This window comes from Mixophyes fleayi, chromosome 11 (genome assembly GCF_038048845.1).
Source record: "Mixophyes fleayi isolate aMixFle1 chromosome 11, aMixFle1.hap1, whole genome shotgun sequence".
NCBI classification, from domain to species: Eukaryota; Metazoa; Chordata; class Amphibia; order Anura; family Limnodynastidae; genus Mixophyes; species Mixophyes fleayi.
The window spans coordinates 77772955-77786610 of record NC_134412.1 but is presented as its reverse complement, the minus strand read 5'-3'; the positions used below and the strand labels follow the sequence as shown (position 1 = coordinate 77786610).

The window sequence follows — 13656 nt, the reverse complement described above, 5'->3', positions numbered from 1 at the left end:
CTCAAACTCACTAGCACCATATGTACACTATAAATGCAGATTATATACCAACCTCTAGCTCATCTCTGAATATCCAGTGTCAGTATAAGTAATAACTTGATAAGCGAAGAAAAAGAAAAACAAAATTGTCGCTGCACAAACTGTTGCAGATACAGACTTTTATGCTCTCTCTACCTGAATAAAATAATTATTAGTCCGGTACTTAAACATATAGTTGCCGAGAACACACTCTGGGTGCACTCGTACAGGGGCAGACACACTGGGTGCGCATTCATACAGGGTCAGACACACTGGACGCACATGTACAGGGGCAGACACACTGGGTGCACTCGTACAGGGGCAGACACACTGGGTGCACTCGTACAGGGGCAGACACACTGGGTGCACTCGTACAGGGGCAGACACACTGGGTGCGCATTCATACAGGGTCAGACACACTGGACGCACATGTACAGGGCAGACACACTGGGTGCACTCGTACAGGGGCAGACACACTGGGTGCACTCGTACAGGGGCAGACACACTGGGTGCACTCGTACAGGTCAGACACTCTGGGCGCACTCGTACAGGGGCAGACACACTGGGTGCACACATACAGGGTCAGACACACTGGACGCACATGTACAGGGGCAGACACACTGGACGCACATGTACAGGGGCAGACACACTGGGCGCACTCGTACAGGGGCAGACACACTGGGTGCACTCGTACAGGTCAGACACTCTGGGCGCACTCGTACAGGGGCAGACACACTGGGTGCACACATACAGGGTCAGACACACTGGACGCACATGTACAGGGGCAGACACACTGGGCGCACTCGTATAGGGCAGACACACTGGGCGCACTCGTATAGGGCAGACACACTGGGCGCACTCATCTACAGTCTTTTGATGAAACCGAGGGAGGTAATGATGGGATTAATGAGTATGAATGGAATTAATTGATGATGTGGAGATTAATAATTAATCTGGATGAGGGAGTTAATGATTATAATAGAGTTTTTATAATGAGGTTGGAGTTAATGATTTTGAGGAGTGGTTAATTCATGATCAGGGGGTAGTATTGTGCTCTTTTTGTTATTATATATGGTCATTAGGATGCTCTCTGTATTGCGGACACAAGGATGCCCTCTTTATTGTATGATGGTCACTAGGATACTGTTTATATTGTATGGTGGTTACTAGGATGCTCTTTGTATTGTATGGTGGACACTAGGATGCTCTTTGTATTGTATGGTGGTTACTAGGATGCTCTTTGTATTGTATCGTGGACACTAGGATGCTCTTTGTATTGTATGGTGGTTACTAGGATGCTCTTTGTATTGTATCGTGGACACTAGGATGCTCTTTGTATTGTATGGTGTTCACTAGGATGCTCTTTGTATTGTATGGTGGTTACTAGGATGCTCTCTGTCTTGTATGGCGGACACTAGGATGCTCTCTGTCTTGTATTGTATGGCGGACACTAGGATGCTTTAAGTATTGTATGGCGGACACTAGGATGCCCGTTGTTTAGTATGGCAGTCACTAGGATGCTCATTGTATTGTATGGAGGACACGAGGATGCTGTTTATATTGTATTTGTATCACTAATATGGGCTAAATCATGATGTAGAACAGTATAAACTAGAGATGGGCGGGTCCGGTTCCCCGAGAACCGAACCCACCCGAACTTTGGGTATCCGAGTACCGAGCTGAGCAGCTCGGTACTCTCCCGCCCGTTCCGAATCCAAATCGAGGCCGAACGTCATCGTGACGTCGTCGGATCTCGGGGCTCGGTTCTCGCGATACTTCAACTTTATAAATACACGCCTCCACAGCAATCCATCGCCATTTGACAGAGGGAGAGAGCAGGGTGTAGTCATAGGCTGATTAGAGCAGGGACAGACAATACAATATTGTTCTTGCAATTGCTCTAACCAAAATCGCTAGTGCAGAGAGGAGGATAGAGGTTTATTATTTTTTCTTAATATTTGGCACTCCCCAGCGCTTTTGGGGTGTCCCCCATAATTGTGCATAAATATTTCTGGCTGTCAAAAGTCATAACTGTCAGCAGTATCTACTAAATAATTTTTAGCACTCCTCAGTACTTTGGGGGTGTCCTCCCTAATTGTGCATTAATATTTCTGGCTGTCAAAAGTCATATCTGTCAGCAGTATCTACTAAATAATTTTTAGCACTCCTCAGTGCTTTGGGGGTGTCCTCCCTAATTGTGCATTAATATTTCTGGCTGTCAAAAGTCATATCTGTCAGCAGTATCTACTAAATAATTTTTAGCACTCCTCAGTGCTTTGGGGGTGTCCTCCCTAATTGTGCATTAATATTTCTGGCTGTCAAAAGTCATATCTGTCAGCAGTATCTACCAAATAATTTTTAGCACTCCCCAGTGGTTTGCGCTCAGAATGGATTCAAAGCAGTCCACATATGATCTGAATGAGCAACCAGGTTCTGTCACCAGTCCTGATGTTAGTGTTCCCAGTACGTCATCTGGCCAAGGCGATGTCAAACAACAGAGTGTTTCCAAATTAGTGCAAAAAACAAAAAACCCAAAAAAATTTACTGTATTGAAGCGAAAAAGAAGTGTAACTGAGCAAAAGTTAAGTGACAATATAAAAAAAATTGCAAGCATGCCATTCTACACACGCAGTGGCAAAGAGAGAATGAGGCCTTCACCTTTGGCTATTAGTGGCAGATCCCAAAAAGTTACCCAGCCTACAATTGGTGCACAACTACTGTTACGCGTCAAAGCCGAGCTGCAAGATAACAGTGAGGCATTACAGGAGAATATTTGCTCTGATTCACAAATGACAACAATCCCTGTGGAGAGTCCATCCAACAGTGGGATGTCTAATCGTGAGCATTCTGCTGATGTGTGCCTTAATAGCCCGAGTGTAGCCGGTGATACCCAAATTGAGGATGCCACTTTGGAATTAGAAGAGGATGAGGGGGAGATTTGTGTAGGCGACGAGGGCGCTAATGATGATTATGATGCAGACAGATACCAAATTGCCTTTCTCAATTAGGGATGTGCACCGGCGACTTTTGAGGTCTCGTGTTTTGTGTTTTGGATCCGGATTTTCGTTATTTTTGAGGTTCGGATTTGTCTCGCAAAACACTTGACGAAAGGTCTCGGTTCGGATTTAAGGTATTGGATTCGGATTTTTTTTGAAAAAAACATAAAAAGTTTAAAAATCAAGTTTTTGGGCTTATTTTCACTCCTAGGCTATTATTAACCTCAATAACATTCAATAACAAGCATTTCCACTAATTTACAGTGTATTCTGAACACCTCACAATATAGTTATTAGTCCAAAACGTTGCAAAAAGGTATCTTTCTGGACTGCGTAGAGGAGTGGGTCACCACAATATATCTTAAAAACCCTGAACTTTTATGATTCGCACCAATAATTGTACCTGGACTGCGTAGAGGAGTGGGTCACCACAATATCTTAAAAACCCTGAACTTTTATGATTCGCACCAATAATTGTACCTGGACTGCGTAGAGGAGTGGGTCACCACAATATCTTAAAAACCCTGAACTTTTATGATTCGCACCAATAATTGTACCTGGACTGCGTAGAGGAGTGGGTCACCACAATATATTAAAAACCCTGAACTTTTATGATTCGCACCAATAATTGTACCTGGACTGCGTAGAGGAGTGGGTCACCACAATATATTAAAAACCCTGAACTTTTATGAATCGCACCAATAAATGTACCTGGACTGCGTAGAGGAGTGGGTCACCACAATATATATAATAAGAAAACCATCAACTTGTTTGATTCGCACCAATAAATGTACCTGGACTGCGTAGAGGAGTGGGTCACCACAATATATATAATAAGAAAACCATCAACTTGTTTGATTCGCACCAATAAATGTACCTGGACTGCGTAGAGGAGTGGGTCACCACAATATATTAAAAACCCTGAACTTTTATGAATCGCACCAATAAATGTACCTGGACTGCGTAGAGGAGTGGGTCACCACAATATATATAATAAGAAAACCATCAACTTGTTTGATTCGCACCAATAAATGTACCTGGACTGCGTAGAGGAGTGGGTCACCACAATATATATAATAAGAAAACCATCAACTTGTTTGATTCGCACCAATAAATGTACCTGGACTGCGTAGAGGAGTGGGTCACCACAAGATATATTAAAAACCCTGAACTTTTATGATTCGCACCAATAAATGTACCTGGACTGCGTAGAGGAGTGGGTCACCACAATATATTAAAAACCCTGAACTTTTATGAATCGCACCAATAAATGTACCTGGACTGCCTAGAGGAGTGGGCACTGGGCACCACAATAAAATATATAAAAAACCTTCAACAGGTCTGCATTACACTACACATACGGCTGCTCCTCCATCCTCTCCATCATATACATGTTGGAGTTTTAGCGTGTGACAACCTCTTGTTTTTGATAATGTCAGTGCATTTTGAATATTTTTCAATTTGCCCCACACCACTGAATGTACTTTATCTATGATACGCATCTATCTATCTTGACTGCGTAGTGTGGTGGCCCCGGTACACAATTTGGTACCGAGGCCACAATATAATTAAAAAACCCTCCACGTGTCAGAATTCCACCAAACAAGTATCTGGACTGCGTAGTGGGGTGGCCCCGGTACCCAATTTGATACCGGGGCCACAATAAAATAAATACACCCTCCACGTGTCAGAATTCCACCAAACAAGTATCTGGACTGCGTAGTGGGGTGGCCCCGGTACCCAATTTGATACCGGGACCACAATAAAATAAATACACCCTCCACGTGTCAGAATTCCACCAAACAAGTATCTGGACTGCGTAGTGGGGTGGCCCCGGTACCCAATTTGATACCGGGGCCACAATAAAATAAATACACCCTCCACGTGTCAGAATTCCACCAAACAAGTATCTGGACTGCGTAGTGGGGTGGCCCCGGTACCCAACTTGATACCGGGGCCACAATACCTCCTCCAAACATGCTACAGACAATTCGTCATTGAGATCCCATCAAGTATGTTAAAGACAGACAGGGTCCAAGTGTTATTAGTTGACTTTGTAAAGAAAAAAACTGTCCCTGTTGCACATAGTCGTGCAATGAAGACTTACTTTTTCATTTAAAGGCACGATCTTTCAAGTGTAGTGTTTGTAAGTCTAAGTCATATTATACTTTTGGTAAAATTGGTTTTTTTTGTTCCTCTTTATGTTAATTAATTAGTAATAGAATTAAAGTAGGAAATAGAATTAAATAGAATTAAAGTAGGAAATAGAGTGGTATAGAGTTGTAGTGTGGTATAGATAGAGTGGTCCACACAATATAATAATAAAACCCTCAACTGGTCTGAATTCCACCAAACAAGTATCTTGACTGCGTAGTGTGGTGGCCCCGGTACACAATTTGGTACCGAGGCCACAATATAATTAAAAAACCCTCCACGTGTCGGAATTCCACCAAACAAGTATCTGAACTGCATAGTGGGGTGGCCCCGGTACCCAATTTGATACCGGGGCCACAATACCTCCTCAAAACATGCTCCAGACAATTCGTCATTGACAGACCCCAGACAGACAGGGTCGTAGTGTTATTGTTTGACTTTGTAAACCCAAAAAAATGTCCCTGTTGCACTTGCACATAGTCGTGCAATGAAGACTGACTTTTTCATTTAAAGGCACGATCTTTCAAGTGTAGTGTTTGTAAGTCTAAGTCATATTATACTTTTGGTAAAATTGGTTTTTTTTGTTCCTCTTTATGTTAATTAATTAGTAATAGAATTAAAGTAGGAAATAGAATTAAATAGAATTAAAGTAGGAAATAGAGTGGTATAGAGTTGTAGTGTGGTATAGATAGAGTGGTCCACACAATATAATAATAAAACCCTCAACTGGTCTGAATTCCACCAAACAAGTATCTTGACTGCGTAGTGTGGTGGCCCCGGTACACAATTTGGTACCGAGGCCACAATATAATTAAAAAACCCTCCACGTGTCGGAATTCCACCAAACAAGTATCTGGACTGCATAGTGGGGTGGCCCCAGTACCCAATTTGATACCGGGGCCACAATACCTCCTCAAAACATGCTCCAGACAATTCGTCATTGACAGACCCCAGACAGACAGGGTCGTAGTGTTATTGTTTGACTTTGTAAACCCAAAAAAATGTCCCTGTTGCACTTGCACATAGTCGTGCAATGAAGACTGACTTTTTCATTTAAAGGCACGATCTTTCAAGTGTAGTGTTTGTAAGTCTAAGTCATATTATACTTTTGGTAAAATTGGTTTTTTTTGTTCCTCTTTATGTTAATTAATTAGTAATAGAATTAAAGTAGGAAATAGAATTAAATAGAATTAAAGTAGGAAATAGAGTGGTATAGAGGTGTAGTGTGGTATAGATAGAGTGGTCCACACAATATAATAATAAAACCCTCAACTGGTCTGAATTCCACCAAACAAGTATCTTGACTGCGTAGTGTGGTGGCCCCGGTACACAATTTGGTACCGAGGCCACAATATAATTAAAAAACCCTCCACGTGTCGGAATTCCACCAAACAAGTATCTGGACTGCATAGTGGGGTGGCTCCAGTACCCAATTTGATACCGGGGCCACAATACCTCCTCAAAACATGCTCCAGACAATTCGTCATTGACAGACCCCAGACAGACAGGGTCGTAGTGTTATTGTTTGACTTTGTAAACCCAAAAAAATGTCCCTGTTGCACTTGCACATAGTCGTGCAATGAAGACTGACTTTTTCATTTAAAGGCACGATCTTTAAAGTGTCAGAAAGAGAGAGAAGACACAGGAGAGGAGAGTTGTAGCTGGGGACCTGGGGTGGAAGCTCCCAGGCTCCCCCAGCATTGCCTGGAAGTCTGAGCATGGTGACTGAGCCAGGGCAAGGAATGTGTGCCCTGGATGAGGGGGAGAACTCCATGCCACTATAGTGAACCCAAGAGAGAGGGGGACACTGCACATGGAAGAGGCCCTGGAGTGAGGGCTGCTACAAGAGGCATGGTAGCTGTAGTGTCAGATCCTGAGGCTGAGAGTACACAGAGTGACGTGTCAGAGCACAGGAGACATTATCCCCGCAGAGGAGGGATGAGCTGCAGTTGAGAGGTCTGTTGTTGAAATAGGACATGCACACTTTAACAAACCAATCATTTCAGCGACAGGGCCTACCAAACAACTTTGACTGAAATGATTGGTTTGTTTGGGCCCCCACACCAAAAAAGCTATTCATCTCTCCCTGTACAGACTAAACAGGCTCTACTGAGGCAAGATGTCGTCCTCATCCTCAACCTCTGATTCCTCTCCCCCTACAGTGTGTACTTCCTCCTCATCACACATTATCAATTCGTCCCCGCTGGACTCCACAACCACAGGTCCCTCTGTAGTATCTGGAGGGCAGTGCTGTACTTCATTGAGGAATTGATTATTCATTTTTATAAACATCATTTTTTCAACGTTGTGAGGAAGCAACCTCCTTCGCCGCTCACTGACCAGGTTCCCCGCTGCACTAAAAACTCTTTCCGAGTACACACTGGAGGGGGGACAACTCAGGTAAAATAGAGCCAGTTTGTACAGGGGCTTCCAAACTGCCTTTTTTTCCTGCCAGTAACAATATGGACTGTCTGACATGTCTACTTGGATGGTGTCAGCAAAGTAATCATCCACAATTTTTTCTATTGTCACAGCATCCAATGCAGCGAGAGTAGACATGTCTGCAATGGTTGGCAGGTCCTTCAGTCCGGACCAGATGTTATCAGCATCCCCGCCAGTGCCTCTTTTGGGAAAACTGAGCTTTTTCCTCGCAGCCATAGATGTGGAAGAAAATGAGGGTGGAGCTGTTGGCATGTCACGGTCCTCTTCAGAGGACAATCTCCTGACCAGCAGGTCTTTGCACCGCTGTAGATTTGTGTCCGCCGGAAACAGAGACACAACATACGCTTTAAACCGAGGATCGAGCACGGTGGCCAGAATGTATTCCTCTGACTTTAAAAGAGTGACCACCCTCGGATCCTGGCAAAGCGTACGAAGGGCTACATCCACAAGAGCTACATGCTTGCTGTAATCGCAATGGCTTACCAGCTCCTCCCTCACTTTCTCCAGCTGCTTCTGCAACAGCCTGATCAGGGGAATGACCTGACTCAAGCTGGCAGTGTCGGAACTGACTTCTCGTGTGGCAAGTTCAAATGGCTGCAGAACCTTGCACAACACGGAAATCAGTCTCCACTGCGCTTGACTCAGGCGCATCCCCACTCCTTTGCCTATGTCGTAGGTGGCTGTGTAGGCCTGAATGGCCTTTTGCTGCTCCTCCATCCTCTGCAGCATATAGAGGGTGGAGTTCCAGCGCGTCACAACCTCTTGTTTGAGGTGATGGCAGGGCAGGTTCAAGCTTTTTTGATGTGCCTCTAGTCTGCGGTAGGCACTGGCTGAATGCCGAAAGTGTCCAGCAATTTTGCGGGCCACCGCAAGCATCTCCTGCACACCCCTGTCACTCTTGAGGTAATGCTGCACCACCAAATTAATGGTGTGGGCAAAACATGGGACGTGCTGGAAATTGCCCATATTTAATGCCCGCACAATGTTACTGGCATTGTCTGACACCACAAATCCCCATGAGAGTCTAAGTGGGGTAAGCCACTGGGAGATAATTTCCCTCATTTTCTCTAATATGTTGTCAGCGTTGTGCCTCTTATTAAAGCCTGTAATGCACAATGTTGCCTGCCTTTGCATGAGCAGCCATTTTGTAGATGCTGCTACTGATGCAGCTGTTGCTGTTGCTGCGGAAGGGGATGCATCTACCCAGTGGGCTGTCACAGTCATATAGTCCTTCGTTTGCCCAGAACCACTTGTCCACATGTCCGTGGTTAAGTGGACAGTGGGTACAACCGCATTTTTAAGAGCACTGAGGACACTTGATCGTACTTCTCTGTACATTTTTGGTATCGCCTGCCTAGTGAAGTGGAATCTCGAGGGGATTTGGTACCGGGGACACAATACCTCCATCAACCCTCTAAATCCCACTCCACTGATGGCGGACACCGGGCGCACGTCTAACACCAACATTGCAGTTACAGCCGCAGTTATACGCTTTGCAATAGGGTGACTACTATCGTATTTGGTGGTCATGGCAAACGACTGTTGGACGGTCAATTGTTTGGTGAAAGACTTAGCGGTCTTACGACTTCCCCTCTGGGAAGATGACCGACTAACAGCAGCAACATCAGCAGTGGCAGTAGTAGGCGTACCGCTGCAGGATTCCTCGGATGAATCCCGTATTGAGGAGGACTCAGTCTGGCTGGTGACTTGGGCTGCAGGACTGAATCTGATGGAGATTGTGGAGGAAGTTGACGAGGAGGGTGTTGCTGGTGTGTATCCAACTGGACCACGGGATTTAGGTGTCCCTGTACCGATGAGGGTCCTAGCCCCAGTTCCTGAACTAACCACTGAACTATGAAGGTTATTCAGGTGACGTATAAGGGAGGATGTTCCTAGGTGGGCAAGATCCTTACCCCTGCTTATTTGAGCTTTACATAAGCTACATATTGCCATACATTGGTTGTCTGGATTTGGATAAAAATAACTCCAGACCGAAGAGGTGCATTTTTTGGTCTTCTGACCAGGCATGACGATGGGCTTTTTCATCCCATGGACATCAGCTGTTTCCCCCCCTGGTGCCTCATTTACAATAACCACATCACCATCCTCATCATCAAGTTCCTCCACAGCGCCAGCTACATCATCAATAGCCTCCTCCCGAGCCACCTCTTCCCGTACAGTGATGGGAAGGTCAGGCTTGACAACCACCAACACCCTTGGACTCGCCTTGGGGATTTGTGATAATTTCTCTTTAGAAGGCAGAGTTGTTTGCTGTTTTGTTGCTGACAGCATAACTCTCTTCAATTTTTTGTAGGGGGGGGGAGGAGGAGGAGGGCTAAGATCCGTGGGTGAAGCTGAACCACTAGTCATGAACACGGGCCAGGGCCTAAGCCGTTCCTTGCCACTCCGTGTCGTAAATGGCATATTGGCAACTTTACGTTTCTCCTCAGATGATTTTAAGTTTCTCTTTTTGCTACTTTTTCTTAACTTGGGCTTTTTGGATTTTACATGCCCGGTACTACGAGATTGGGCATCGGGCTTGGAAGACGACGTTGATGGCATTTCATCGTCTATGTCATGACTAGTGGCAGCAGCTTCAGCATTAGGAGGAAGTGGGTCTTGATCTTTCCCTACTTTATCCTCCAAATTTTTGGTCTCCATTATATGTAGCACAAGATACTGCAGAATGTGTGAACTTGGTAATATTGCAGTACCAATGGACTTATACTGCTGGATTGGTTTTGCAAATTTGGTTATAATTATTATATATTTTTTTTTTTTTTTTACTTTTTTTTTATTTTTAAAAAACTTGGGAATAGTGGGGAAATAACTATGCCCTTAGAAGCACAGAGCACAGGACACAGCACCACTGGACTGAACAGGACACGGCACAGGACCCAGCAGCACTACGGAACTCAGCAGGACAGAGCACAGGACACAGCACCACTGGACTGATACTGCAGAATGTGTGAACTTGGTAATATTGCAGTACCAATGGACTTATAATGCTGGATTGGTTTTGCAAATTTGGTTATAATTATTATATATTTTTTTTTTTTTAAATTTTTTATTATTTTTTACTTTTTTTTTATTTTTTAAAAACTTGGGAATAATGGGGAAATAACTATGCCCTTAGAAGCACAGAGCACAGGACACAGCACCACTGGACTGATACTGCAGAATGTGTAAACTTTGTAATATTGCAGTACCACTGGACTTTTACTGCTGAATGTGTGAACTTGGTAATATTGCAGTACCAATGGGCTTATACTGCAGGATTGGTTGTGAAAATTTTGTGGTAATTAAAAAATATTAAAGTAGTTTTTGGTATTTTTTAAAAAAACTTTTTTTTATTTTTTTAAACACAGGGGAATATTGGGGAAATAACTATGCCCTTAGAAGCACAGAGCACAGGACACAGCACCACTGGACTGAACAGGACACAGCACAGGACCCAGCAGCACCACTGACCTCAGAAGGACAGAGCACAGCACACAGCACCACTGGACTGATACTGCAGAACACAGCACAGCACAGCACAGCACAGCACAGCACAGCACAGCACAGCACTAAACAGCACAGCACAGCACAGAACTAAACAGCACAGAACTAAACAGCACAGAGGACCACCTAACACACCCTCCCTCTACCCTGATCAATGCCCGAGTGAAGATGGCGGCGACTAGCGGGGAATTTATAGGATCCGAGTATCGCGAGATCCGACAACGGGATTATGAGTCAGAGCCTCAGTTTCACTTTTGAATTTGGCGCCAATACCCGGATCTGTCTCGGATCCGACCCGGATCCGCAACGTTCGGGTGGGCTCGGATTTCAGAAATCCGAGCGCGCTCATCCCTATTCTCAATTTCTATTTATATTCTAGATTATATAACAGCTGAATAGTTTTCTATTTTACTCCTAGTGGAGAGAGGATCCGATGCAGATAGATACCAAACTGCCTTTGTCCATTTCAATTTATATTGTACAGTATATAACGGCTGAATTTATTAGTATTTTATACAAGTGGAGGGGGGCCTAGAGAGACAGAAACCAAACTGGCTTTCTCCATGTCAATTAATATTGTACAGTCTATAACGGCTGGATTTTTTGGTATTTTATACAAGTGGAGGGGGGCCTAGAGAGACATAAACCAAACTGGCTTTCTCCATGTCAATTAATATTGTACAGTCTATAATGGCTGAATTTTTTGTTTTTTTAAAAAAGTGGAGGGGGGCCTATAGAGACAGAAAGCAAACTGGCTTTTTCCATTTCTTTACATATTTAACTATAAGTGTAGGGTGTAATATACATCCAAAGACGATGGCTACATTGCCAATATGCATAGATGGAGAGGAAGACAATCTGTTTTGTGTGTAGAATAGGCCTACCAACGAAGAATTAAACTGTTTTTTTGGATGATTTATTACCTCAACAATTAGATTACTTATCTCTAAAACAGTTGGAGCACTAAATTGGGTTAATTTAGGCCCAAAAACATGGATTTTCCCAAAAAATAGCAAAACAAAACCAAACAAAACCAAAACACGCAATGGCGGTTTTGCAAAACCAAAACCAAAACCAAAACCCGACGGTAATCCAGATCCAAAACCAAAACACGGGGGTCAGTGACCATCTCTAGTATAAACCTTGCAATTCAATTTGTATGGTGCATCTATGGAAGTATTTTAATTTAATTTGAAAAAAATGTATTTTACTATCAGTGCGGCAGCACGATGGGACATTGGTTAGCATTCCTCGATTCCCCATGAATTTGATTCCTGACCAGAGCCCCTTCTGTGTGGCGTTTTGGAAGTTCTCCCCATGCTTGCGTGGGTTTTCCCTTCCACACTGTAAAACACATAGTGGTAGGTTAATTGCTGAATAAAATGGACCCTAGTGTGAGCGTACATTGAGACTGTAATCAACACTGCGGCGGGGACTGATGTGAATGTCAAATATTCTCTATACAGTACAGCGCTGAAATAAATAAATAAATAAAAATAATTATATAAATAAATTATAATAAATAATTATCTGTCCGGTTATCTTTCACCCTGACTGGTAGAAGAAATCACTCCCACTGAATTCTCATTGTTACATGAAGGGGCTCATTCTCATAGGTCAAGAATGCCACTCCCATTGAAAGCTGATTGGAGAAAAAGCAGACCCATTACTACATACCTCCAACATTTAGAATCCCGATAGCAGGACAAAATAAGCCCCACCCCTGTTCCGCCCACACTCCACCCACAAACAAACTTGGTTAAAACTCTCCCCCACTTTCCTGTTAAGCCACACCCCTTTTGTAGTTTGCAAATCAGGATGTAATAATTCATGTTTGAAAATTAAGTAAAGTGAAAAATACAACTTAAATAACTGAGGGGTTTATATTAAACTATGTATGTTCATAATGTTCTCTAACTAAACAAGAAGACAGTGATTAACCGGGGTAACAGTGAACAATATATTGTTTTTTCATGGTTCCTATATAAAAATGTAAAATTTGTCTTTTAGTGGTCCTTAGAAGAGGAGAGAGTTTCTGATCTCTTACTTATAAGACTAAGGAACAGCTGTTAAGCTCTTATAGGGGTCTATTTATGACCCTTCGTTTTTTTGACTTGATACTTTTCAATCCTTATCTCCTTGATAAGGATTGAAAAGTAACGGCTATGTATTAAAAAACTTCTCAGGGACAGCAGTGCCGATAACCTGCTGTCCCTGAAAAGTGACTCACCTGATCATCGCAGTCTTATCTCAATTTTCAAGGCTGCGGTGATCTTCTCTTTTTTTTTGTTTTTTTTTGTTAGTGCGCATGCACCGACCGAATAGTTGGTGCATGCGCAGTAACATCCTGGCCGGCAAACTGCAGGATGATTGACAGGCAGGGATCACATGATCCCTCCACACATGTGCTGTCTTCAGAGCAGAGCTGGACAGCGCGAAAGTTTTCAGGTATGTTAATGTACGCCAGCTTCAGATGGAGTACATTAACATGTAAAAAAAGAGAAAAGTTTCTCTAATTAAACTATCATACATAGCGGTTCTG

General features: G+C 43.5%; 1 protein-coding gene across 4 annotated transcripts in view; it reads right to left on the bottom strand.

Annotated features, from left to right (window-relative positions):
* The window catches only part of VWA1 (von Willebrand factor A domain containing 1), an 85869-nt gene that overhangs the window by 41151 nt on the left and 31062 nt on the right, over positions 1 to 13656 (bottom strand). The window lies entirely within an intron of this gene.